Below are 25,014 nucleotides of genomic sequence, written 5' to 3' on the forward strand. Positions count from 1 at the left end.
ACCCTATACAAAAATTAACTCAAAATGGATCAAAGACCTCAATGTGAGAGTCAGCACCAAAAAACTCCTGGAAGATAAGTAGGGAAACATCTTCAAGACCTAGTATTAGGAGGTTGCTTCTTAGACCTTACACCCAAAGCACAAGCACTGAAAGAAAAAATAGATTAATGGGAACTTTTCAAAATCAAAAGCTTCTGTACTTCAAAAGAATTTGTCAAAAAAGGTGAAAAGGCAGCTAACTCAAAGGGAGAAAATATTTGGAAACCATGTATCTGATAAGAGATTAATATTTTGCATATATAAAGAAATCCTACAACTCAACAACAATGGTACAAACAGCCCAATTATAAAATGGCAAAAGATATGAAAAGACATTTCAAGAGGAAATACAATGGCTAAAAAACACATGAAAAAAAAAATGTTCATCTTCACTAGTTATTAGGGAAATGCAAACCAAGACCACAATGAGATATCATCTCACACCAATAAGAATGGCTGCCATCAAATAGAAACTACAAATGCTGGAGAGGATGTGGAGCAATTGGAACTCTTATTCACTGCTGGTGGGACTGTATAATGGTACAGCCACTCTGGAAGACAATTTGCCGGTTTCTCAGAAAACTGGATATTGAATTACCCTATGGGGAGGCAGGGCAAGATGGCAGAGCAGTGAGGTGTATGTTTTAGTTACTCCTCTGGGGAAGTAGGTAGAAAGCCAGGAACTGCATGGACTGGACACCGCAAAGCAATTTGACTTTGGGCATACTTCATACAACACTCATGAACACGTGGAACTGCTGAGATCAGTGAAATCTGTAAGGTTTTGCAGCCAGGGAACCTGCGCCCCTCCCTGCCAGGCTCAGTCCTGTGGGAGGAGGGGCCGTCAGCGCTGAGAACGAGAAGGGAGAACTGCAGTACGAGGTGTTATCAGAAACTCATTCTACTCATCCAAACTCCAATCATAGATAGACTGAGACCAGAACACCAGAGAATCCGGGAGCAGCCAGCCAGGTGGAGAGGAGATAGGGATAGCAAAAACAGCAAGAAAAACCCAAAAATAAAAGCAAGGCTTTTTGGAGTTCTCTTGAACATAGACAGCGGAAGGGCAGAGCTCAGGACCTGAGGCTCACATGCAAATTCAGAAGAAAAACCGGTCTCTCTGCTCCCTGGACCTTTCCTTAATGGCCCTAATTGCTTTGTCTCTTAGGATTTCAATAACCCATTAGATCTGTGAGGAGGGCCCCTTTTTGTTTGTTTTTTTTAAATCTTTTTTTCTTTTTCTAAAACAATTACTCTAAGAACCCAATACAGAAAGCGTCAAGGACTTGCAATTTGGGCAGGTCAAGACAAGAGAAGAACTAAGAGAGCTCTGAGACAAAAGGCAATAATCCAGTGGCTGAGAAAATTCACTAAACACCACAACTTCCCAAGAAAAGGGGGGTGTCCGCTCACAGCCATCATCCTGGTGGACAGGGAACACTCCTGTCCATCACCGGCCCCATAACCCAGAGTTGCCCCAGACCACCCAGTGTGACAGAAGTGCTTCCAATAACACACACACACCACAAAACTGGGAGTGGAAATTAGCCTTCCCTGCACCCTCAGCTGGTTGTCCCAGAGTTGGGAAGGTGGAGCAGTGTGAATTAACACGCCCCATTCAGACATCCTTTCAGCAGACTGGGAGCCTCCCTACACAGCCCAGCAGCCCAGAACCGCCCTGGGGGGACGGCACTCACCTGTGACATAGCACAGTCATCCCTCAACAGAGGACCTGGAGGTGCACGGCCTGGAAGAGGGACTCACAAGTCTCAGGGGCTATACCCCAATACCAAGGACTTGTGGGTCAGCGGCAGAGACAAACTGTGGCAGGACTGAACTGAAGGATAGACTATTGCAGCAGCTTTAAAACTCCAGGAACACCAGGGAGATTTGATTGTTAGAGCCACCCCTCCTCCCTGACTGCCCAGAAACACACCCCATATACAGGGCGGACAACACCAACTACACACGCAAGCTTGGTACACCAATTGGACCCCACAAGACTCACTCCCCCACTCACCACAAAGACAAACCAGGGGAGAACTGGCTTGAGGGGAACAGGTGGCTTGTGGATGCCACCTGCTGGTTAGTTAGAGAAAGTGTACTCCATGAAGCTGTAGATCTGACAAATTAGAGATAAGGATTTCAATCGGTCTACAAATCCTAAAAGAACCCTATCAAGTTAAACAAATGCCAAGAGGCCAAAAACAACAGAAAATTTTAAAGCATATGAAAAACCAGATGATATGGATAACCCAAGCCCAAGCACCCAAATCAAAAGATCAGAGGAGACACAGTACCTGGAGCAATTAATCAAAGAACTAAAGATGAACGACGAGGCCATGGCACAGGATATAAAGGACATGAAGAAGACCCTAGAAGAGCATAAAGAAGACATTGCAAGAGTAAATAAAAAAATAGATGATCTTATGGAAATTAAAGAAACTGTTGACCAAATTAAAAAGATTCTGGAGACTCATAGTACAAGACTAGAGGAAGTTGAACAATGAATCAGTGACCTGGAACATGACGGAATGGAAAATGAAAGAACAAAAGAAAGAATGGGGAAAAAAATTTAAAAAATTGAAATGGACTTCAGGGATATGATAGATAATATAAAACATCCAAATATAAGACTCATTGGTGTTCCAGAAGGGGAAGAGAAGGGTAAAGGTCTAGGAAGATTATTCAAAGAAATTGTTGGGGAAAACTTCCCAAATCTTCTAAACACCATAAATACACAAATCATAAATGCCCAGTGAATTACCCTATGATCCAACAATTCCATTTCTCCATATATACCCAGAAGATTTGAAAGCAATAACATGAACAGGCATTTGTACATTGATGTTCATAGCAGCATTGTTCACAATTGCCAAGGGATGGAAACAATCCAACTGTCCGTCAACAGATGAGTGGATAAACAAAATATGGTATATACATATGATGGAATACTATGCAGCAGTAAGAAGCAACAAGGTCTTGAAACATATAGCAACATGGATGAACCCTGAAGATATAATTCTGAGTGAAATAACTCAGACACAAAGGAGAGATATTTAAGTTACCACTTCTATGAACTATCCGAACAATGTAAAATCAATGTCTTATAAGAATATTGGGGGGCGGGGCAAGATGGCAGACTGGTGAGCTGTATGTTTTAGTTACTCCTCCAGGAAAGTAGGTAAAAAGCCAGGAACTGCGTGGACTGGACACCACAGAGCAATCTGTCTTTGGGCATACTTCATACAACACTCATGAAAATGTGGAACTGCTGAGATCAGCGAAATCTGTAAGTTTTTGCGGCCAGGGGACCCGCGCCCCTCCCTGCCAGGCTCAGTCCAGGGGGAGGAGGGGCTGTCAGCTCCGGGAAGGAGAAGGGAGAATTGCAGTGGCTGCTCTTATCGGAAACTCATTCTACTGATTCAAACTCCAACCATAGATAGACTGAGACCAGACACCAGAGACTCTGAGAGCAGCCAGCCCAGCAGAGAGGAGACAGACATAGGAAAAAAACAACACGAAAAACTCCAAAATAAAAGCAAAGGATTTTTCGAGTTCTGGTGAACACAGAAAGGGGAAGGGCGGAGATCAGGCCTTGAGGCTCATATGCAAATCCCGAAGCAAAGCTGATCTCTCTGCCCTGTGCACCTTTCCTTAATGGCCCTGGTTGCTTTGTCTATTAGCATTTCAATAACCCATTAGATCTCTGAGGAGGGCCGTTTTTTTTTTTTTTTTTTTTTTAAATCCTTTTTGCTTTTTCTAAAACAATTACTCTAAGAAGCTCAATACAGAAAGCTTCAAAGAATTGAAATTTGGGCACGTCAAGTCAAGAGCAGAACTAAGAGAGCTCTGAGACAAAAGGCAATATTCCAGTGGCTGAGAAAATTCACTAAACAACACAACTTCCCAAGAAAAGGGGGGTGTCCGCTCACAGCCACCATCCTGGTGGACAGGAAACACTCCTGCCCATCGCCAGCCCCATAGCCCAGAGCTGCCCCAGACAACCCAGTGTGACGGAAGTGCTTCAAATAACAGGCACACACCACAAAACTGGGCGTGGACATTAGCCTTCCCTGCAACCTCAGCTGAATGTCCCAGAGCTGGGAAGGGGGAGCAGTGTGAATTAACAGAGCCCCATTCAGCCATCATTTGAGCAGACTGGGAGCCTCCCAACACAGCCCAGCAGCCCAGAACTGCCCTGGGGGGACGGCACTCACCTGTGACATAGCACAGTCATCCCTCAACAGAGGACCCGGGGTGCACAGCCTGGAAGAGGGGCCCACTTGCAAGTCTCAGGAGCCATACGCCAATACCAAAGACTTGTGGGTCAGTGGCAGAGACAAACTGTGGCAGGACTGAACTGAAGGATTAGACTATTGCAGCAGCTTTAAAACTCTAGGATCATCAGGGAGATTTGATTGTTAGGGCCACCCCCCCTCCCCGACAGCCCAGAAACACGCCCCACATACAGGGCAGGCAACACCAACTACACACGCAAGCTTGGTACACCAATTGGGCCCCACAAGACTCACTCCCCCACTCACCAAAAAGGCTAAGCAGGGGAGATCTGGCTTGTGGAGAACAGGTGGCTCGTGGACGCCACCTGCTGGTTAGTTAGAGAAAGTGTACTCCACGAAGCTGTAGATCTGATAAATTAGAGATAAGGACTTCAACTGGTCTACAAACCCTAAAAGAACCCTATCAAGTTCAGCAAATGCCACGAGGCCAAAAACAACAGAAAATTATAAAGCATATGAAAAAACCAGACGATATGGATAACCCAAGCCCAAGCACCCAAATCAAAAGACCAGAAGAGACACACCACCTAGAGCAGCTACTCAAAGAACTAAAGATGAACAATGAGACCCTAGTACGGGATATGAAGGAAATCAAGAAGACCCTAGAAGAGCATAAAGAAGACATTGCAAGACTAAATAAAAAAATGGATGATCTTATGGAAATTAAAGAAACTGTTGACCAAATTAAAAAGATTCTGGACACTCATAGTACAAGACTAGAGGAAGTTGAACAACGAATCAGTGACCTGGAAGATGACAGAATGGAAAATGAAAGCATAAAAGAAAGAATGGGGAAAAAAATTGAAAAACTCGAAATGGACCTCAGGGATATGATAGATAATATGAAACGTCCGAATATAAGACTCATTGGTGTCCCAGAAGGGGAAGAAAAGGGTAAAGGTCTAGGAAGAGTATTCAAAGAAATTGTTGGGGAAAACTTCCCAAATCTTCTAAACAACATAAATACACAAATCATAAATGCTCAGCGAACTCCAAATATAATAAATCCAAAAAAACCCACTCCGAGACATATACTGATCACACTGTCAAACATAGAAGAGAAGGAGCAAGTTCTGAAAGCAGCAAGAGAAAAGCAATTCACCACATACAAAGGAAACAGCATAAGACTAAGTAGTGACTACTCAGCAGCCACCATGGAGGCAAGAAGGCAGTGGCACGATATATTTAAAATTCTGAGTGAGAGGAATTTCCAGCCAAGAATACTTTATCCAACAAAGCTCTCCTTCAAATTTGAGGGAGAGCTTAAATTTTTCACAGACAAAGAAATGCTGAGAGAATTTGCTAACAAGAGACCTGCCCTACTGGAGATACTAAAGGGAGCCCTACAGACAGAGAAACAAAGACAGGACAGAGAGACCTGGAGAAAGGTTCAGTACTAAAGAGATTCGGTATGGGTACAATAAAGGATATTAATAGAGAGAGGGAAAAATATGGCAAACATAATCCAAAGGATAAGATGGCCGATTCAAGAAATGCCTTCACGGTTTTAACGTTGAATGTAAATGGATTAAACTCCCCAATTAAAAGATATAGATTCGCAGAATGGATCAAAAAAAATGAACCATCAATATGTTGCATACAAGAGACTCATCTTAGACACAGGGACACAAAGAAACTGAAAGTGAAAGGATGGAAAAAAATATTTCATGCAAGCTTCAGCCAAAAGAAAGCAGGTGTAGCAATATTAATCTCAGATAAAATAGACTTCAAACGCAGGGACGTTTTGAGAGACAAAGAAGGCCACTACATACTAATAAAAGGGGCAATTCAGCAAGAAGAAATAACAATCGTAAATGTCTATGCACCCAATCAAGGTGCCACAAAATACATGAGAGAAACATTGGCAAAACTAAAGGAAGCAATTGATGTTTCCACAATAATTGTGGGAGACTTCAACACATCACTCTCTCCTATAGATAGATCAACCAGACAGAAGACCAATAAGGAAATTGAAAACCTAAACAATCTGATAAATGAATTAGATTTAACAGACATCTACAGGACATTACATCCCAAATCACCAGGATACACATACTTTTCTAGTGCTCACGGAACTTTCTCCAGAATAGATCATATGCTGGGACATAAAACAAGCCTCAATAAATTTAAAAAGATTGAAATTATTCAAAGCACATTCTCTGACCACAATGGAATACAATTAGAAGTCAATAACCATCAGAGACTTAGAAAATTCACAAATACCTGGAGGTTAAACAACACACTCCTAAACAATCAGTCGGTTAAAGAAGAAATAGCAAGAGAAATTGCTAAATATATAGAGACGAATGAAAATGAGAACACAACATACCAAAACCTATGGGATGCAGCAAAAGCAGTGCTAAGGGGGAAATTTATAGCACTAAACGCATATATTAAAAAGGAAGAAAGAGCCAAAATCAAAGAACTAATGGATCAACTGAAGAAGCTAGAAAATGAACAGCAAACCAATCCTAAACCAAGTAGAAGAAAAGAAATAACAAGGATTAAAGCAGAAATAAATGACATAGAGAACAAAAAAACAATAGAAAGGATAAATATCACCAAAAGTTGGTTCTTTGAGAAGATCAACAAGATTGACAAGCCCCTAGCTAGACTGACAAAATCAAAAAGAGAGAAGACCCATATAAACAAAATAATGAATGAAAAAGGTGACATAACTGCAGATCCTGAAGAAATTAAAAAAATTATAAGAGGATACTATGAACAATTGTATGGCAACAAACTGGATAATGTAGAGAAAATGGACAATTTCCTGGAAACATATGAACAACCTAGACTGACCAGAGAAGAAATAGAAGACCTCAACCAACCCATCACAAGCAAAGAGATCCAATCAGTCATCAAAAATCTTCCCACAAATAAATGCCCAGGGCCAGATGGCTTCACAGGGGAATTCTACCAAACTTTCCAGAAAGAACTGACACCAATCTTACTCAAACTCTTCCAAAACATTGAAGAAAATGGAACACTACCTAACTCATTTTATGAAGCTAACATCAATCTAATACCAAAACCAGGCAAAGATATTACAAAAAAGGAAAACTACCGGCCAATCTCCCTAATGAATATAGATGCAAAAATCCTCAACAAAATACTTGCAAATCGAATCCAAAGACACATTAAAAAAATCATACACCATGACCAAGTGGGGTTCATTCCAGGCATGCAAGGATGGTTCAACATAAGAAAAACAATCAATGTATTACAACACATTAAAAACTCGAAAGGGAAAAATCAATTGATCATCTCAATAGATGCTGAAAAAGCATTTGACAAAATCCAACATCCCTTTTTGATAAAAACACTTCAAAAGGTAGGAATTGAAGGAAACTTCCTCAACATGATAAAGAGCATATATGAAAAACCCACAGCCAGCATAGTATTCAATGGTGAGAGACTGAAAGCCTTCCCTCTAAGATCAGGAACAAGACAAGGATGCCCGCTGTCACCACTGTTATTCAACATTGTGCTGGAAGTGCTAGCCAGGGCAATCCGGCAAGACAAAGAAATAAAAGGCATCCAAATTGGAAAAGAAGAAGTAAAACTGTCATTGTTTGCAGATGATATGATCTTATATCTAGAAAACCCTGAGAAATCGACGATACACCTACTAGAGCTAATAAACAAATTTAGCAAAGTAGCGGGATACAAGATTAATGCACATAAGTCAGTAATGTTTCTATATGCTAGAAATGAACAAACTGAAGAGACACTCAAGAAAAAGATACCATTTTCAATAGCAACTAAAAAAATCAAGTACCTAGGAATAAACTTAACCAAAGATGTAAAAGACCTATACAAAGAAAACTACATAACTCTACTAAAAGAAATAGAAGGGGACCTTAAAAGATGGAAAAATATTCCATGTTCATGGATAGGAAGGCTAAATGTCATTAAGATGTCAATTCTACCCAAACTCATCTACAGATTCAATGCAATCCCAATCAAAATTCCAACAACCTACTTTGCAGACTTGGAAAAGCTAGTTATCAAATTTATTTGGAAAGGGAAGATGCCTCGAATTGCTAAAGACACTCTAAAAAAGAAAAACGAAGTGGGAGGACTTACACTCCCTGACTTTGAAGCTTATTATAAAGCCACAGTTGCCAAAACAGCATGGTACTGGCACAAAGATAGACATATAGATCAATGGAATCGAATTGAGAATTCAGAGATAGACCCTCAGATCTATGGCCGACTGATCTTTGATAAGGCCCCCAAAGTCACCGAACTGAGCCATAATGGTCTTTTCAACAAATGGGGCTGGGAGAGTTGGATATCCATATCCAAAAGAATGAAAGAGGACCCCTACCTCACCCCCTACACAAAAATTAACTCAAAATGGACCAAAGATCTCAATATAAAAGAAAGTACCATAAAACTCCTAGAAGATAATGTAGGAAAACATCTTCAAGACCTTGTATTAGGAGGCCACTTCCTAGACTTTACACCCAAAGCACAAGCAACAAAAGAGAAAATAGATAAATGGGAACTCCTCAAGCTTAGAAGTTTCTGCACCTCAAAGGAATTTCTCAAAAAGGTAAAGAGGCAGCCAACTCAATGGGAAAAAATTTTTGGAAACCATGTATCTCACAAAAGACTGATATCTTGCATATACAAAGAAATCCTACAACTCAATGACAATAGTACAGACAGCCCAATTATAAAATGGGCAAAAGATATGAAAAGACAGTTCTCTGAAGAGGAAATACAAATGGCCAAGAAACACATGAAAAAATGTTCAGCTTCACTAGCTATTAGAGAGATGCAAATTAAGACCACAATGAGATACCATCTAACACCGGTTAGAATGGCTGCCATTAAACAAACAGGAAACTACAATTGCTGGAGGGGATGTGGAGAAATTGGAACTCTTATTCATTGTTGGTGGGACTGTATAATGGTTCAGCCACTCTGGAAGTCAGTCTGGCAGTTCCTTAGAAAACTAGATATAGAGCTACCATTCGATCCAGCGATTGCACTTCTCGGTATATACCCGGAAGATCGGAAAGCAGTGACACGAACAGATATCTGCACGCCAATGTTCATAGCAGCATTCTTCACAATTGCCAAGAGATGGAAACAACCCAAATGTCCTTCAACAGATGAGTGGATAAATAAAATGTGGTATATACACACGATGGAATACTACGCGGCAGTAAGAAGGAACGATCTGGTGAAACATATGACAACATGGATGAACCTTGAAGACATAATGCTGAGCGAAATAAGCCAGGCACAAAAAGAGAAATATTATATGCTACCACTAATGTGAACTTTGAAAAATGTAAAACAAATGGTTTATAATGTAGAATTTGGGGAACTAGCAGTAGAGAGCAATTAAGGAAGGGGGAACAATAAACCAAGAAGAACAGATAAGCTATTTAACGTTCTGGGGATGCCCAGAAATGACTATGGTCTGTTAATTTCTGATGGATGTAGTAGGAACAAGTTCACTGAAATGTTGCTATATTATGTAACTTTCTTGGGGTAAAGTAGGAACATGTTGGAAGTTAAGCAGTTATCTTAGGTTAGTTGTCTTTTCCTTACTCCCTTGTTATGGTCTCTTTGAAATGTTCTTTTATTGTATGTTTGTTTTCTTTTTAACTTTTTTTTTCATACAGTTGATTTAAAAAAGAAGGGAAAGTTAAAAAAAAAAAAAAAGAAAGAAAAAAGACAAACAAGGAAAAAAAAAAAAAAAAAAAAGATGTAGTGTCCCCTTGAGGAGCCTGTGGAGAATGCAGGGGTATTCGCCTACCCCACCTCCATGGTTGCTAACATGACCACAGACATAGGGGACTGGTGGTTTGATGGGTTGAGCCCTCTACCATAAGTTTTACCCTTGGGAAGACGGTTGCTGCAAAGGAGAGGCTAGGCCTCCCTGTATTTGTGCCTAAGAGTCTCCTCCTGAATGCCTCTTTGTTGCTCAGATGTGGCCCTCTCTCTCTGGCTAAGCCAACTTGAAAGGTGAAATCACTGCCCTCCCCCCTACGTGGGATCAGACACCCAGGGAAGTGAATCTCCCTGGCAACGTGGAATATGACTCCCGGGGAAGAACGTAGACCCGGCATCGTGGGATGGAGAACATCTTCTTGACCAAAAGGGGGATGTGAAAGGAAATGAAATAAGCTTCAGTGGCAGAGAGATTCCAAAACGAGCCGAGAGATCACTCTGGTGGGCACTCTTACGCACACTTTAGACAACCTTTTTTAGGTTCTAAAGAATTGGGGTAGCTGGTGGTGGATACCTGAAACTATTAAACTACAACCCAGAACCCATGAATCTCGAAGACAGTTGTATAAAAATGTAGCTTATGAGGGGTGACAGTGGGATTGGGAATGCCATAAGGACCAAACTCCACTTTGTCTAGTTTATGGATGGATGTGTAGAAAAGTAGGGGAAGCAAACAAACAGACAAAGGTACCCAGTGTTCTTTTTTACTTCAATTGCTCTTTTTCACTTTAATTATTATTCTTGTTATTTTTGCGTGTGTGCTAATGAAGGTGTCAGGGATTGATTTAGGTGATGAATGTACAACTATGTAATGGTACTGTAAACAATCGAAAGTACAATTTGTTTTGTATGACTGCGTGGTATGTGAATATATCTCAATAAAATGATGATTAAAAAAAAAAAAAAAAAAAGAATATTGGGGACCTAATGATAGACAGTAGCTAGTGAGGGGGAGTGATAATCAATATGTTCAGATATGTTAATGATGGTGAATTCAAACATATGATAATGGATGGGGTGACGACTGTTTGTTGATCGGATTATAAGTATCAAAGCTGTATTGAAGGTGACTAGGAATGCAAGGGGTTCTTTAAAGGCATGTTTCCCACAGATCAGCGCCACAAATATGAATAGGTGCTTGCAAGATATACCTCTAAGGTGTGACACTAGCACAGAGAGTTGACAACAGAAGGGTACATGGGGAATATCTACACATTGCATACTATGGACTGTAATTAATTAGAATACAATATTAGTATTATACAATACTAGGGACAAATAATCAAGGGCCAACAAGAGCTACAAGATGTTTTGGGTCATGAGAATTGTTTAAAACGGAGAGTGATGAGGATTGATAATGTGAGATATGGATGGATTATCATGGATATAACATATGCTATGTGAACTTAGGAACCCCCTACTTTATAAGCCAAGCACTCGATATTGAGGCTTGCTCAGGTGAACTTACAGCTGTAAAGAGGAGCCTGAACCCACCTGTGATTATGCCTAGGAGTCACCTTCAGAGAACCTCTTTTGTTACTCAAATGTGAACATAACTCTGCAAATAAATTCATCACCCTCACCCCAACATGGGACAGAACCCACAAGATGAATGAGCCTTCCTGATGACGTGGGACATGGATTCCGGGAAGGAGCCTGACCCTGGCATCGAGGGATTGAGAATGCCTTTTTTGACCAAAAGGGGGAAAAGAAAGGCAACAAAATAAGGTTTTAGTGGCTAAGAGAATTCAAACAGAGTCAAGAGGTTGTCCTGGAGGTTACTCCTACGCAAGCTTCACCTAAATATGCCAAATGACCACAATATGAGAAGCCCAAGTCAACAGTAGACCAGAAAACCTTAAAGAATACCCGGATCCCTATCTGAGACTCTACAAAAGTTCCACTTCCTAAGTTTATTCATCAGAAACTTAAATCCTTCTGAGTGCTCCTATGCTGGTTAAGTCCCCAAATCCAGAGGGAATAGCCTCTTCAAGGACATCAACTAGATGTGTCCCCTTTGCTCGTAAAGTTGACACCCCTTTTCAACATGAATAGGTTACGGTGGTCACTGCCTAGACACCCCTGAAGATAGGGAAAGTGATTCAACTAGAGGAAGGGGTAGCAACAGACAAGATGTAATTTAACAAAGGATTATGAATACTGAATCTTTATATAATTTTCTTTTTCTTAGTTGCTAGGGCATCAGAATAGTTAGAAGGAAAGAATTGAAATGATGGAACTGTAACACACAGCATCCTTTGAAATTTGTTCTATAGCTACTTGTTAAATTGTAATTTGAAAGCTATAACTTTTCATATATATTCTAGATTTCACAATAAGGAAATAATTTAAACTATGGTACTATAACTCATAATAACTTTTGAAATTTCCTATATATCTACTTGTTAAATCATAGTCTGAAAGATATTACCTTTTTGTATATACGTTATATTTCATAATATATAACCTAAAATATTCTTTAAAATTTGTTTCTAACTATTTGTTAAATTGCAGTTGGAAAGCTATTACTTTTATGTATATGTGTTATATTCTACAATTTAAAAATATGATAGAAAGCTACTAATAAGTAGAATGAATAAGTGAGTATAATAAGGTCGAAAATTACAAGATCAATGCACACACAAACAAAAAAGAGGGAGAAATTAAGACATGCCCAGATTAACAAAAGCTGATGGAGTTCATCATCACTAGACCATCCTACAAGCAATGCTAAAGGGAGTCTTCAGACTGAAAGGAAAAGACACCTTGAAATGGATTGAAGCAGAATAAGGAAAGATATCTGGTAAAGGTAACCATTTTAGTAATTATAAATGTTAGTATTGTTGTATTGCATATTTTGGTATGTAACTCCACTTATTACTTCTTACAGGTTCTAAAATGCAAATGCATGAAAGTAATGATAAACCTATGGTTTTTGACACATACTGTATAAAGATATAATTTGTAACAAGAACTTTTAGCAAGTACAACAAAAAAGGTGGGGGGATGGTAGGGTATAGTTTATGTATATGTTATTGAAGTTAAGTTGACATCAAATCAAATATGATTGTTATAGATTTAGATGTTAAATTTAAGCTCATCCCACCTCCCCAAAATAAGCTCCATGAAAACCACAAAAAATATTTATGAAAAATATATTCTGAAAGAAATGAGGAGGGACTCAAAATGGTACACTACAAAAAATAAATATGAATTTAGGCATTAACAGAAGAATTGAAGGACAAAAAAAGTATAAGACTTACAAAAACTAAATAACTATATGGCAAAAAAGTCCTGCATAAAAGTAGTTACCTTAGATATATATGTATTAAATTCTCCAGTAAAAAGGCAGAGATTGGCAGAATGGATTTTAAAAAGCTTGACCCAACTATATGCTGCTTATAAGAGACTTACCCTAAATTCAAAGACACAAGTAGGTTGAAAATAAAAGGATGGAAAAAAGTATACCATAAAAATAGTAACAAAAGGGAGCTGGTATAACTGTACGAATATCAGATAAAATAGACCTGAAAGAATAAACCGTTATGAGGGACAAGAAAGGGCACTATATGCTGATAAAGGGGTTAACTAAATAAGAAAACATAAAAATTATGACTATATATGCACCTAACAGCAGAGCCCCAAAATATATGAAGCAAATATTGACAGAATTGAAGGGAAAAATAGATGGCTCTATAATTGTAGGAGAGGAGACACTTCAATACACTACTTTCATTAATGGATAGAATGTCTAGACTGACATCAACAAGGAAATAAAAGACTGGAATGATACTCTGAACCAATTAGATTTAACAGACATATATAGAACACTTCATCCAACAATAGCAGAATACACATTCTTCTCAAGTGCACATGGATCATTATCCAGGATAGACCATATATTAGATCACAAAAATAGTCTCAATAAATTCAAAAATACTGAAATCATCCCATGTATATTCTCCTACCAAAAGGGAATGAAGATAGAACTCAATAACAGAGGGAGTAATGGAAAATTCACCAATATGTAGAAATTAAACAATGTACTCCTAAAATGTCAATGAAGAAATCACAAGGGAAATTAGGAAATATCCTGAGATGAATGAAAATGAAAACACTACCTACCAAAACATGGGATGCAGCAAAGGTAGCACTGAAAGGGAAACTTATAGCTAAGTGCTTACATTAAAAAAGAAAGATCTCAAATCAGAGACCTAACCTCAACACTGGAGATTCTAGAAAAAGAAAAGCAAACTAAACCCAAAGCAAGCCAAAGAACAAGATAACAAAGAACAGAACACATATAAATGAAATAGAGAATAAAAAAACAGTAGTGAGAATCAACAAAATGAGAAGTTGGTTCTTTGGAAGATCAATAAAGTTGACAAACCTTTAGCTAGATTGACAAAGAAAAAAAGAGGACACAAATAGCTAAAATCAGAAATCAAAAGGGGACATTACGATTTGTTCAAACACCACAATTGCATGGAACTTTGAATAGGAAGTGAGATACAGTAGGTTAGTATAGGCTGGAGTGAAATAGTGACACATCCCAGAGTAATTTGGGCAGATAATAAAACATATATTTACAGCCTCCCCCTCCCCAGCCCTGAGGATCTGGGGGAAGGTGCGGATGTGTTGGACATCCTCACCTGGACTGATGTTGATGTTGTCACAAACACTGGGACTGGTAGTTTGATGTGCTGAGCCTTCGATCATGGGACTTGCCCTTATGAAGCTCGTTACCACAAAGGAGTCTAAACTTGCATGTAATTGTGCCTGAGAGTCTCCCCCTGAGTACCTCTTTGTTGCTCAGATGTGGCCGTCTCTCTCTCAAACTGAGCCATCTCTACAGGTGAACTCGCTGCCCTCCCCCCTACGTGGGACCCGACTCCCAGGGGTGTAAATCTCCCTGGCAATGCAGAATATGACTCCCGGGGATGAATGTGGACCCGGCATCGTGGGACTGAGAGTATCTTCTTGACCAAAAGGGGGATGCAAAATGAGACGAAATAGTTTCAGTGGCTGAGAGACTTCAAATGGAGTCGAGAGGCCACTCTGGTGGACATTCTTATGCACTGTATAGATAACACCTCTTAGGTTTTAATGTATTGGAATAGCTAGAAGTGAAAACCTGAAACTACCAAACTCCAACCCAGCAGTCTGGACTCCTGAAGACAATTATATAATAATGCAGATTACAAGGGGTGACAGTGTGATTGTGAAGACCTTGTGGATCACACCCCCTTTATCTAGTGTATGGATGAGTGGAGGAATGGGGATAAAAACTAAAGGACAAATGGGGTGGGATGGGGGGATGATTTGGGTGTTCTTTTTTGCGCTTTTGTTTTTTATTCTTGTTCTGGTTCTTTCTGATGTAAGGAAAATGTTCAGAGATAGATTGTGGTGATGAACGCATAACTATGTCATCATACTGTGGACAGTGGATTGTATACCATGGATAATTGTATGGTGTGTGAATGTATTTCAATAAAACTGAATTTAATAAAAACAAACAAACAAACAAACAAAAACAGTTCCTGAAATTATCAAATTCCTCCTAAAATTGGGGGATTATTAAAAAAAGAAAAGGGGGGGCGACATTACTACTAACCCCAAAGAAATAAAAGGGATTGTAAGAGAATATTATGAACTGTATGCCAACAAATTATATAGCCTAGATGAAATGGACACATTCTTAGAAACACACAAACTACCCACAGAAAATCTCAACAGACCAATAATTAGTAGATAGATTGAATCAGTAATCAAAAACCTGTCACAAAGAAAAGCCCAAGAACAGATGGCTTCACAGGTGAATTTTAGCAAACCTTCCAAAAAGAATTAACACCAATCCTGCACAAACTCTTGCAAAAAAAAATGAAGAGGAGGGAACACTCCCTAGTTCATTCTATGAGGCCAACACACCCTAATACCAAAGCCAGATAAAAATACCATAAGAAAAGAAAATTACAACCATTATCACTATATGAATGTAGATGCAAAAATCCTCAACAAATTACTAGCAAACGGAATCCAAAAGCACAGTAAAAGAATTATATACCATGAGCAAGTAAGATTTATCCCAGGTATGCAAGAGTGTTTCATCATAAGAAAATCAATTAATGAAATACACCATGTTAACAGAATGAAGGAAAAAAACACAATCATTTCAGTTGACACAGGAAGGGCAATGGACAAAATCTAGCATTCTTTCTGGATATAAAAACATTTAGAAAACTAGGAATAAATGGAAACTTCCTCAACATGATAAAAGGCCACCATAACATCATATTCAGTGATGAAAGACTGAAAGTTTTCTCTCTGATCAGGGACAAGACAAGGATGCCCACTCTCAGCACTGTTATTCAACATTATACTGGAAGTTCTAGCCAGAGAAATGAGGCAAGGAAAAGAAATAAAAGTCATCGTAATTGGAAAGAAAGAAGTAAAACCTTCCCTATTTGTAACTGACATGATCCTATATTCAGAAAATCCTGAAAAATCCACAACAAAGCTATTAAAGCTAATAAATGAATTCAGCAAAATGGTGGGGCACAGGAGCAATACCCCAAAATCAGTAGTGTTTCTATACCCTGGTAATGAACATTCTGAAGAGGTCAAAAAAAATTCCAGTTACAACAGCAAATAAAAGAATAAAATATCTAGGAATAAATCTAACCAGGTATGAAAAGGACTTGTACACAGAATACTATAAAACACTACTCACAGAAATCAAAGAAGACCTAAATAAATGGAAGGACATTCTGGGTTCATGGACTGGAAGACTAAATATTAATAAGTTGTCAATTCTACCCAAAGCAATTTATAGATTTAACACAATCCCAACCAAAACTTCAATAGCCTTCTTTGAAGAAAAGGAAAAACCAATAACCAAATTTATATGGAAGCATAAGGGCCCCCAAATAGCCAGTCATCTTGAAAAAGAAAAACAAAGTTGGAAGACTCACAATTCCTGTTTTTAAAACTTAATACAACCGGAGCCTGGGCAGAGAGGGAGGAAAACTTCTTCCTGGCCTGGGCTCCGGGGCTGCTGTGTCTGCCAGCCCTCAATCCCGCCTACAGGTGCCTGGCTCCCCCCAGTGTCCACCATGACCAAAGCCTATGACCACCTCTTCAAGTTGCTGCTGATTCGTGACTTGGGGGTGGGCAAGACCTGTATGATCATTCGCTTGGCAGAGGACAACTTGAACAACACTTCATCTCCACCACTGGAATTGATTTCAAGATATAGAAGGATACAGAAGGGAAGATCAAACTGCAAGTCTGGACATGGCTGGCCAAGAGTGATTCAAGATGAAAACTACCACCTATTACTGTGGATCCATGGGCATTATCCTAGTATACAACATCCCAGATGAAAAATTCTTTTGAGAATATTCAGAACTGGATGGAGAGCATAAAAGAGAATGCCTTATTTGGGGTGGAGCATCTCTTGCTGGGGAACAAATGTGACATGGAGGCTAAGAGGAAGGTGCAGAAGGAACAGGCCAATAAGTTGGCTTGGGAGCATGGAATCCAATTTTTCAAGACAAGTGCCAAATCCAGTATGAATGTGGATGAGGCCTTCAGTTCCTTAGCCTGGGACATCTTGCACAAGTCAGGAGGCTGGAGATTGGGAAACAGCAATAAGCCCCCAGCACTGACCTGAAAACCTGTGACAAGAAGAACACCAAGTGCTCCCTGGGCTGAGGACCCCTTTCCTTCCTGCCTCCCCACCCTAAGCCTGGAAGCTGGACCTGAGGGAGGCAGGGTTGTGCGGCAGGGCAGGGGAAAGGAGAAAAAGCAGTTAGGACTTGGAGGGGTAGATGGATAAATGGTAGGGAGAATGAGGAGAAAATGGAGAAGGAAAAAAGGAAGGAGAAAGAAGGGAAAAAGAAAAAGGACAGGAGGTAGAATAGAGAGGAATGGAGAGGCAGAAGGGAAAGTTAAGAACTGAGGAAGTGAAAGAGTGAAAAGGAGCTAGGAAGAGAAGGCAGGAGGGAAAGGAGTGTCGGTCCCAGGCTCCAGATATCCCTGGGTTTCCTGGGCAAATCTAAGTGTAAATAAATTGGTTTATTCTGTTACTGAGTCAGGTTTTAAGGTCCTGTGAGAGATGCTCAGCACCAACTCATGAAGGCCGAGTCTTATCCTGTCACTTTGCATGGTCTTTGTCAGTATTAAAGGCCACCATTGGCACAAACAAAAAACAAAAAACAAAACAAAACAAAAAAACTTAACACAAACCTACAGTCATCAAAACACCAGGGTACTGGCACGAGGACAGTCATACAGACCAACGGAATCAAGTTGAGAGTTCAGAAATAAACCCTCACATGTATGGCCAATTTCTGACAAGGGTGACAAGTATACTCAACTGAGAAAGAATAGCCTCTTCAACAAATGGTGCTGGGAAAACTGGAAATCCGTATGCAAAAGAGTGAAGGTGGACACTTACCTTACATGATATACAAATATAAACTGAAAAATGGATCAAAGATTTAGAGTAATTAAAACTATAAAACTCCTAGAAAAAAAAACATAGAGAAACAACTTCAGGACCTTACATTGGACAATGGTTTCTTAGACTTTCATCAAACTCACAAGGGAAAAAAGAACAAATAGATACAAGGGATTTCATCAAATCAAAAACTTTGGTGCATCTAAGGACTTCAACATCACTAGCCAGTAGGGAAATGCAAATCATAACCACAATGAGATATCATTTCACAGCCACTGGAGTGGCTGCTATTTTTTTTTTAAATGGAAACTAAGTGTTGGAGAATATGTGGATAAATAGGAATACTCATTCATTGCTGGTGGGAATGTGAAATGGTGTAGCCACTGTGGAAGACAATTTGGAAGTTCTTCAGAAAGTTAAGGATATCATTGTTTTGGCTATTTTGGATCCTTTGAATTTCCATAGAAATTTTAAGATCAGCTTGTCAATTTCTGCAAAATAGCCAGCTGGGATTTGGATAGAGATTTTGTTGAATCTGTAGATCAATCTGGGGAACTTGCCATCTTAACAATATTAAATCCTTCAACTCATGAACAGGAGCTATCTTTTCATTTATTTAGATCTTCTTTCTTTTCTTTCTACAGTATTTTGTAGTTTTCAGTGTACAAGTCTTATACTTCTTTTGTTAAATGTATACCTGCGTATTTTGTCCTTTTTTATGCTATTGTAAATAGAATTATTTTTTTAATTTCATTTTGATTTGTGCATTGCTAGTGTATATACATACAATTGATCTTGTATCCTGCAACCAGGCTAAAACCATTTATTATTTCTAATATTTTTCTTAAGGATTCCTTAGAATTTTCTCTATACAAGATCATGTCATCTATGTTTAGAGATAGTTTTACTTCTTCCTTTCCAATCTTGATGCCTTTTATTTCGTTTTCTTGACTAATTGCCTTAGCTAAAGCCTGCAGTCCAATGCTGAATAGAATTGGCAAACCAGTCTTTTTTAACTCTTTTACATACAGAGAGACATACTAAGCAGAGTCTATACTTGAATATCGATAAACCTAAGTATGACTATCCTAAATGGCAGTTGGGTCATTCACATTATATATAAAACAAAAGCAAAGGTAGAGCTTAAATTTAATTACAATATCTCAGCATTCTAACTTACTGTAAGCCTTTCTATTGATTAACTGCACATAGGGTGCCTTGAATAACTTCTTGCATTTACACTCTCCATCCAAACATGGATATCTTCATAATCGCCCACAAAGGTTTACTAAGCAGTTATTTTGCATGGTCTCACTCTGTTAGTCCTTAGGAATACAAACTTTTAAGGCAGCTGAAGAAAAAGTGTACATATGTGTATATACAGCATAAAAAATGAACAATACAGGTTCCAAGGGTCAAATGTAGCACAGAAAATTGGATGAAAAGTACATAAAGAGGTCTTTGTTAGCTTCAGCTGAAAGTTTTATGTCAATCTATCTTTGCTCTCAAACAGCTATTACACTTTTTAAAACAGCATTTTAAACTTGAGATATATGTCACATAACCTAAAATTCACCATTTTAAAGGGTACCCTTCTGTGGATTTTAGTATACTCATTATGTTATGCAACCATTACCACTATCTAATTTCAGAACATTTCCATCTCCCCCAGAAAAAATGCTGTACCTATTAGCAGTTAGTTCAAATTCCCTCCTTTCCCCATCCCTGGCAACTACTAAACTATGGATTTGCTTATTCTGGACATTTCATATAAATGGAATCATATGATATGTAGCCTTTTTTGACTGATTTCTTTCACTTAGCTTAGTGTTTTCAAGGTTCATCCATGTTGTAACATGTGTCAGTACTTCATTCCTTTTTTGGCTGAATAATATTCCAATGTATGTATATACCACATTTTATCCTTCCAAAGTATGCATATACCACATTTTGTTTATTCACTCATCAGTTAATGGATATATGGGTTGCTTCTATTTTGAGGCTATTATGAAGGATGCTATTAACATTTATGTACAGGTGTTTGGGAAAACATGTGTTTTCAATTCTCTTGGGTACATACCTGGAAGTAGAAGTGCTGGGTCAAATAGTAACTCTGTATTTAACTTTTTGAGGAACTGTCAAACTATTCTGCACAGCAGATGCACCATTTTACATTCCCACCAGCAATGAATGAGTGTTCCAATTTCTCCACATCCTCACCATTACTTGTTATTGTCTATTATTTTTTATTATAGCCATCCTAGTATGAAGTGGTATCTCAATGTGGTTTTCATTTGCATTTCTCTAATGACTAATGATAATGAGCATCTTTTCATGTGTTCACTGGCTATTGTTGTATCTTCTTTGTCTATTCAAATCCTTTGGCAATTTTTAAATCAGATTGTTTTTATTGTTGAGGTGTATTTTAAATATTCTGGACACCAGATTGTTATCAGATACATGTTACCAACCATATATATATATATATATATATATATATATATATATATATATATATATTTCTGTTTTTTTAATTGTGGAAAAATACAGGCATACCTCATTTTATTGCACTTCACTTTATTGTGCTTTGCAGATACCGCATTTTTTACAAACTGAAGGTTTCTGGCAACTCTACATCAAATATGTCTATCAGTGCCATTTCTTCAACAGCATATGATCACTTCATGTGTCACATTTTAATTAATGTGTACCCATTAATTTAAAAATTAATGTATGTCCATTATTTTTCAATTGCATTTAATAGACTATAGTATAGTATAACATAACTTTTATATGCACTGGAAACCAAAAAAGTCGTTTGACTCGCTTTATTGCAATATTCACTTTATTGCAGTGGTCTGGAACCAAACCTGCAATATCTCCAAGGTATGCCTGTATATACAACATAAACCTTCCCATCCCAACACTCCCAAGCATACCTTTCAGCAGGTGAATGTGAATTAATCACACTCACAATGTTGTACTATCCTCACCATCATCCATTACTAGAACTTTCCTTTACCCCCAAACTGAAACTCCACACCTATTATGCCTTAACTCCCCATTCCCCCTGCCCCTGGTCCCTGGTAACCTATACTATAATGCGTGCCTCTATGAATTTTCATATTGTCTATTTTCTTTGTGATTACCATGAGGCTTAAATTTAACATCCCAAATCTATAACAATCTCATTTGATTTGATACCAACTTAACTTACATAGCATACACAAACTATGTTCCTATACCCCTCTGTCCCCCCTCCACTCTTATGTAGTTCTTTTTGTCTCAAATTATGTATATATACATTATGAGTCCAGAACCATCGATGTCTGTTCTAGTTTGCCAATGCTGCCAGGATGCAAAATACCAGAAATTGATTGGCTTTTATAAAGGAGGTTTATTTGATTACATAGTTACAGTCTTAAGGCCATAAAGTGTCCAAGATAACACATCAACAATTGGGTACCTTCACTGGAGGATGGCCAATGGCGTCCGGAAAACCTCTGTTAGCTGGGAAGGCACGTGGCTGGTGTCTGCTCCAAGTTCTGGTTTCAAAATGACTTTCTCCCAGGACCTTCCTCTCTAGGCCACAGCTCCTCTTCAAAATGTCACTCTCGGTTGTTCTTGGGGCATTTGTCCTCTCTTAGCTTCTCCGGAGCAAGAGTCTGCTTTCAACAGCCATCTTCAAACTGTCTCTCATCTGCAGCTCCTCTCTCAGCTCATATGCATTCTTCAAAGTGTCCCTCTTGGATATAGCAAGCTTGCTCCTCTGTCTGAGCTTATATAGTGCTCCAGTAAACTAATCAAGGCCCATGCTGAACGGGCAGGGCCACACCTCCATGGAAATTACCCAATGAAAGATCTCACCCACAGTTGAGTGATCACATCTCACAGAAACATCCAATCAAAAGTTTCCAACCCAATCAACACCAATATGTTTCCTGCCCACACAAGACTGCATCAAAGATAATGGCATTTTGGGGGACACATATACATCCATACCACCACAATGTATTATTACAGTTTATGTATTTTCATTTTAGACCCTGTAGGAAGTAAAAATTAGAATTACAAACAAAAAAATACAATAGTACTGGCATTTCTATTTACCCATGTTATTACCTTTACTAGAGATTTTTATTTCTTCATGCAGCTTTGATCTATTGTTTAGTGTCTTCTCCTTTCAACATGCAGAACTCCCTTTAGCATTTCTTGTGGGGCTGATCTTGTGATGATGAACTCCCTCAGCTTTTGTTTATCTGGGAATGTCTTAATCTCCCTCTCATTTTTGAAAGACAGTTTTGCCAGATATGGATTTCTTGGGTGACAAACGGTTCTTTCCAGCACTTTAAATATGTCATTACATTGCCTTTTTCCCTCCATGGTTTCTGATGAGAAATCAGCACTTAATTTTATTGAGGCTCCCTTATACATGACACATTGCTTCCCTCTTGTGGCTTTCAGAATTCTTTCCTTATCTTTGGCATTGAACAATTTCATTATAACATGTTGCAGTGCGGGCCTATTTGTGTTTGTTCTGCTTGGTGTTTTTTGAGTGTCTTGGATGTGTATATTCATTTTTTTCATTAAACTTGAGAAATGTTCCACCATTATGTTTTCAAATATTCTCTTTGCCCCTTTCTCTTTTATTGCCTGCTGGGACTCCCACAATGCATTTATTTGTCCATCTGATAGTGTACCAAAGGTCCTTCTGGCTCTGTTCACTTTTCTTCATTCTTTTTTTTTTTCTTTTCCTCGGCCTGGAAGATTTCAATTGTCTTCAAGTTCACTGATGCTTTCTTCTGTGAGCCTCAATCTTCTGTTGCGCTCCTTTAGGGAATTTTAAATTTCTGTTACTATAGCCCTCAGCTCTGTTTGATTCCTCTTTTTATTTCTCTATATATATTGATATCCTCTGTGTTCATCTGTTGCTTTCCTAACATCTTTTAGGTCCTTGTCCATGTTTTCTTTTAGCTCTCTAAGCATATTTAGAACAATTTTTCTAAGTATTTTTCTGGTATGTTCCAGGTCTGGTCCTCCTCATTGAATGTTTCTAATGTTCTAATCTTTTCCCTTGCATGGCCATCCCTTCCTGTTTCTTTGCGTGTTTTATAATCTTTTGTTGAAACCTGGACATTTTGATATTTTAATGTGTTATCACTGGAATTTAGACTCTGAGGTGTCTGTTCCTTAAACTTGTCTCCAGCTACTGTTATGACAGAGACTTCTTTGAATGCCAGGACTAAAAAAGAAAAAATAAAAGTGGGGATAGGGAAATACCTTTCTCAGTCTTTGTAGATTTATCCTGTGTGAGTGTTCTCCTTCAGAGTTTAGCCATATGATGAGTTTAGAGAACAGCTCAAGGCAAAAGCATAGGGTTCTTTCTGGTTCTTTCTGTGCATGTATCTTCTCCTGGGTGTGCACATGTGGCCTTAAGAATTCCCTTGTTTACATGGACACAAAAGTCCACTCTTCCCTGAGAAACAGTGTTTTCTCACAGTCCCAGGCACTGTACCAAATGTCTCACAGACTGCAAATCTTTGCACCAGGCAGCTGTGATCTGACTGCTCTCCTACAGCATTCTGTAGGATTGCTCTATGAACTGCCTCTACATGCAGGACAAATTCTGGGATGGCAAGCTGGTGACAAGTGTCCTGCCTCAGCCTGAAGGGCAATCAGATAGACTGTCACAGACATAGATGCTTCCAGTAAGTGTACAGGGTTACTCTGCTCCCTCCAGAACCAGAACCAAGAACTCAGACTGGGAGTACAGCCCAACACTGCACTGAGCCTATTAGGGGATGGGGCAGGGCCAGCAAGGCCAGCAAGTGATCCTACCATTTTTAAAGTTGCCTTTCTTGATTGAGCACCCACCCTTTTCCTGCAATCCTTTAAATATCTTCTGGAGCTTTTAGAAAGATGTTTCTGCTAGTTATTGCTGGCTGTTCACAGATTCCGTGGGGGAACAGAGCCCTCTAGTACAGCGTCTCCAATGAATTGTGTTTTACTTCCTGAATTCTTATTAAAAGGAACACAAGATATCATGAGAGACAATATCTCAGATATTTCAATTACATAAAAAACCAATCATCTCTTTTAAATTTGGAGATATTAGGACAATATCATTTTATTTTCTTAATCATTGTCAACATGAAGATAACTTCAATTCATCAAGGTCTAAATCTAGATATTCAGATAATATGTGTAATAATATGACTCTATGTAGTATTTTTGGTCTAGCAAAGCCACTTCATTCATAGCTGCCTTAATTCTCAAAAGTAAATAACCTTGGGGAGAACCTAAGATGGTGGCTAAGTAAGACAGGGCAAAAAAACACCTCCATGAAAAACACTAGATAAAAGCCAAAAAGTGACCCAGAACACCAGTTCCAGTGATGCACCAGCCAGACAAGGTCTGCTAAATCCACAGAGACTGTGCATTTGGTGAAACCGGGAGTCT

The 25,014-nt window shown here is 38.8% G+C and overlaps 1 protein-coding gene and 1 pseudogene across 1 annotated transcript in view; one reads left to right on the forward strand and one right to left on the reverse strand.

Annotated features, from left to right (window-relative positions):
• Window positions 1-25,014, reverse strand: part of CDKL3 (cyclin dependent kinase like 3) — a 112,632-nt gene that overhangs the window by 77,055 nt on the left and 10,563 nt on the right. The window lies entirely within an intron of this gene.
• LOC119507604 lies at window positions 17,110-17,807 on the forward strand (annotated as a pseudogene).

This window comes from Choloepus didactylus, chromosome 13 (genome assembly GCF_015220235.1).
Source record: "Choloepus didactylus isolate mChoDid1 chromosome 13, mChoDid1.pri, whole genome shotgun sequence".
NCBI lineage: Eukaryota > Metazoa > Chordata > Mammalia > Pilosa > Megalonychidae > Choloepus > Choloepus didactylus.